The sequence below is a fragment of the Quercus suber genome, unplaced genomic scaffold, assembly GCF_002906115.3.
Source record: "Quercus suber isolate HL8 unplaced genomic scaffold, Cork oak 2.0 scaffold_224, whole genome shotgun sequence".
NCBI lineage: Eukaryota > Viridiplantae > Streptophyta > Magnoliopsida > Fagales > Fagaceae > Quercus > Quercus suber.
In genome coordinates this window covers 608,952-613,638 of record NW_027069682.1, presented here as the reverse complement: position 1 = coordinate 613,638, position 4,687 = coordinate 608,952, and positions in this window count along the sequence as shown.

Genomic DNA, 4,687 nt, shown 5'->3' with positions numbered 1-4,687 from the left:
CAGATTTTGAGTCTTCTCAAGACTAATTTAGTTGCTGCTCAGGACAGAATGAAACTTCAGGCTGACAAGCATAGAGTGGAGAGACACTTTGAGGTGGGGGATTGGGTTTTCCTCAGGTTGCAGCCCTTTAGACAGCAGACCATTCGATTAAAGAAGGTTGGGAAATTGGCACCTAAGTTCTTTGGCCCTTTTCAAGTTCTACAGAAGATTGGTTCTGTTGCTTATAAGCTGGACTTACCTCCAACTTCATGCATTCACCCTGTTTTTCACGTCTCATGCTTGAAGGCTAAGCTTGGTCAGCACATCTCTCCTCTTCCTACACTACCACCAGTGGATGACCAGGGTCACTTATCTCCAGAACCAGTTGCAATATTGCAGCAGAGATCAGTCCAGTTAAGGAGGCAGAGACAGGTTACTGAGGTTCTCGTGCAGTGGGATGGCTCTTCACCAGATGATGCTACTTGGGAGCTCCTTCACAGGCTGCAGCACCAATTCCCTCACCTTGTGGGCAAGGTTCTTTAAAAGGGGAGGGTAATGTTAGGTACAAGACATCATAGCTGTGATAATTGTGTGCAGTAGGTACTTGTACAAAATCAGTTAGAGCAAATCAGTTAGAGCAAGCATCAAAGTATTGTACATTGTTAGTTGGAGTGTGTGCTGTAATAAGGAGTACCAACAGTAAGACAATAACTAGTATAAAGACTGAAATGATTGTAACAGAAGGGATAATAAGAATACATTTACTTAGCTCTCATTGAGACTAACTTGGAGGTTGATTCCCTCGAAGAATCAGTGGAGGACTAGTTCCCTCGAAGAACTACCATATTGAGTGAGTAAGAGAATTAGAGAGTGAATTACTAAGGACTCTACCATTTGGTATCAGAGCCGGTTCAGCCATGGTGCAAGAAACCAGATATTCTCTGTTGAGTGACTCTGTTTCGCTGGTACAACAGAGATTGGATGATCATGCTTCTACCATGGAGATTATTTCAAGAAGATTGGAACAATTGGATAGCAATTTCAAAGGAATGCAAGCTATGATGGAAGAGAGGTTACCAGCAGTACAGCAACCAGTTAATCAAGGGGAAAGAACAGCTCATCACCAAGAAAATCGATGTCCTGAAGCAGAGGTGCTGCAACAGCCTATGCGCCATCCACGACCTGAGGTTGGTGCTCTAATTCCTAGGCCTATTAGGTTAGAATTTCCCAGATTTAGTGGTGGTGATCCTTCTGCTTGGATCTTTAGGGCTGTGCAATTTTTTCGTTACTATGAAATACCTGAGGAAGAAAAGATCTTGAATGCTTCTTATCATCTTGATGATGAGGCATTGATATGGTTCCAAGACTGTGAAAGATCTTTGGATTCTTGGGAGACCTTTGTCAGGGCCATTCAAGTTAGATTTGGACCTTCATCATATGATGATCCCATGGAAGCTTTAACCAAGTTAAAACAGATTACTACTGTGGCTGCTTACAAGGGCCAATTCGAGATGTTAAGTAACAGAATTAGAAACTTATCTGAATCTCACAAGCTTAGTTGTTTTTTGAGTGGTTTAAGAGATGAAGTTAGATTGGCAGTGAGGATGCAAAATCCAAGAACTCTGAATGCTGCCTTTGGGTTAGCTAAAATTCAGGAAGAATATTTGTCCACTTGCAAGAAGGTCTATAGGCCATTTTCTGAGTTTAGCAGAAGCAATTGGCAAGAACAACCAACGGGAAGAGTTCCTATACAAAAGATTACTTCAACTCAAATGGAAGAAAGAAGAAAAAAGGGGTTCTGTTACTATTGTGATGAGAAATGGCAGCCCAGACACAAGTGTAAAGGTCTGAAGCTATTCATGATAGAAGAAGTGCAAGAGGTTAATGAAGTTGAAGTTGTCGAAGTTGGGGATATTGCAGACTTTCAGTTAGATCAAGCTGATATTACTTTATATGCTCTGTTGGGCAGCCCTTCACCAGGAACTATGAGGGTTTTGGATCAGATTAAAGGGCATTGGGTTGTGATACTTTTGGATACTGGAAGTTCTCATAATTTTCTTGATTTTGTGTTGGTTAAAACCTTGCAATTGGCTATAGATACTACAAGGATTTTGGAGGTTAGGGTGGCTAATGGGAATTGATCAGAACTAAGGGTGAATGTAAAGATTTGTTGATCAAAATGCAAGGCACAGACTTCTTGGTAGATCTACATGTTTTAACATTGGGGGGTTGTGATGTGGTTTTAGGCACCCAATGGTTAAGTACACTGGGTCTGATCAGTTGGGATTTTAAACAATTGGAGATGGAGTTCTTGCATCAAGGTTCGAAGGTGTGGCTGCAAGGCATCAAGCCCACAGGTTCAGTAATACAAGACGGAGATCAATTTCTTAAACAATCAAATCAGAAGGGGCTGCTTCTGTAAATTGTGTCACAACAGCCACTGGAATCATCTGTACAGCACCCTCTTCCACCAGAGGTGCAGTCCTTGCTGGAGGACTTTGCTGTGGTTTTTGAGGAAATTGTGTGCAGTAGGTACTTGTACGAAATCAGTTAGAGCAAATCAGTTAGAGCAAGCATCAAAGTATTGTACATTGTTAGTTGGAGTGTGTGCTGTAATAAGGTGTACCAACAGTAAGACAATAACTAGTATAAAGACTGAAATGATTGTAACAGAAGGGATAATAAGAATACATTTACTTAGCTCTCATTGAGACTAACTTGGAGGTTGATTCCCTCGAAGAATCAGTGGAGGACTAGTTCCCTCGAAGAACTACCATATTGAGTGAGTAAGAGAATTAGAGAGTGAATTACTAAGGACTCTAACAAATTATATTTGTAATAGTGTGTAGTCTATAGGATTGAGGGAAGGAGGGTTACATACACTTGAGGTAATAGTCAAAAACTTAAGATATTTGGATATATATATATATATATATCATATTGTGTCATATTGTTCCATTAAATGTCCTAAAAATGACATCATTTTTTAAATTTGAAAACATCAAAACTATATCCTTTTGGGACACTTAACAGTTAAACCTCTCATGAAAGTAGATGGATGGACCACATTGAAAATGAACTGAAGTTGTAGGAATATTGTAAAGTTGTGATTTCCAACTACATTGTGTTGGCTTTAATTGTTAGGACATGTGCCCTTTAAATCCTATTGTATGATGCTATGTATGACATTGTATATAATATTATGTTGTGATTAATAAAGTTGTTTTATTATTATCTAAATTAATGGTAACATGAATATTGGATTTATCATATAGTCTATGAGATGCATAGTATGTGATTTATGTGATTTAGTCACAAAAAGATATAAATCACAAGTTTTTTGTAAACTCAGAATTTTAGTTCGTGATCAGTGATGAAATTTGGCATTTCATCTACGAAGACTATAACATATCAACTAAGATGATTTGTCTTGATCATGGAAGTAGAGACTTCTAGTTAATATGTTGATATGTTTTAAGTGTTAAGACATATTGAACTAGACCACTGTGAGATTTATTATTCTACTAACAACTGTTAAGTGAATAATAAATCTCATGAATGCTATTTACATGAACTCTTAATTCTAAGAGAATAATGAACTTGATCATTAACTGTAGGTTGCTTTGATATATCAGGAGTAAAATCTAAAATCACGATCAAAATCTCAGTATATTGGGCAGCCATATTTAATGTTGAAGGAACATATATTCTCAAGATGGAATTCATAATCTCTTAATGGAGATATAAAATATTTTATTGAGATAAGTTTAATGGGTTTGATTATTCAGAGTGTTAAGCTTAATCATTTTAGTAAGAAGTTACTGAAGTATATATTTATGAAATTGGATTTCATAAGTATATGATGAATAACTTAAATGATTAAACCAGGTGCTCAAAGATTACAATGTAGTAATGTTCAAAGTGGCAGTCAACATTCATGACTTTGTATTATTATGAATATTTTAATGAAGGGGTTGAATGTATAATAAAGTCTTGAGAAATAATTTATTAATTAGGCCTAGAGTGCAATTATATTTATATAGTAGTATTAAATATAACTAATGGTAATTTTGGGCTTCTTGGGCTTGTTAAGAGTTGATAGAAAGGCCCAAAATCCATTGGAACTAGTGTCTTATTTGTCCCTTTTGATCCCACTCTAAGCCACATACTGAAACCCAATTGGAATGGCTCAGAAAGCTAGCCCAATTAGATAATCAGTTATATATAAGGAGATAAACATACAAAATTTTGTATGGTACGAAAATGGTGTGTATCTGAGTGTAAGCCACTCTCTTATTCTCCCTTGAACACATATGTATAAACTAATTAAGAGATCATACTTCTTGGGCATAAGTGGAATTAGAGTGAAGATTATTATAGGCTAAGAATATATTGACCCTTTTGGTAAATTAATCAATTAATTAGCCAAGTGAATTAATTAGATTCAATTACATTCAATAGCATGGTAGCACAAACAAATCGCCAACTAAGTTAAATGTAGCAGAAAATAAATTTGACACAGGTGATTTATTTATGAATGGGGGAAACCACTGAGGCAAAACCCTACTAGGTAAATTTAAGGTCACTACTCCAGAGAATTCACTATGATCAAAACAAGCAGTTACAAGTAAAAGGAATTCCAGTACCTAATAGCAACCTACAGTTAAACGCTTAACCCAATACGTAATTGGACTTGTAATGTAGCAGC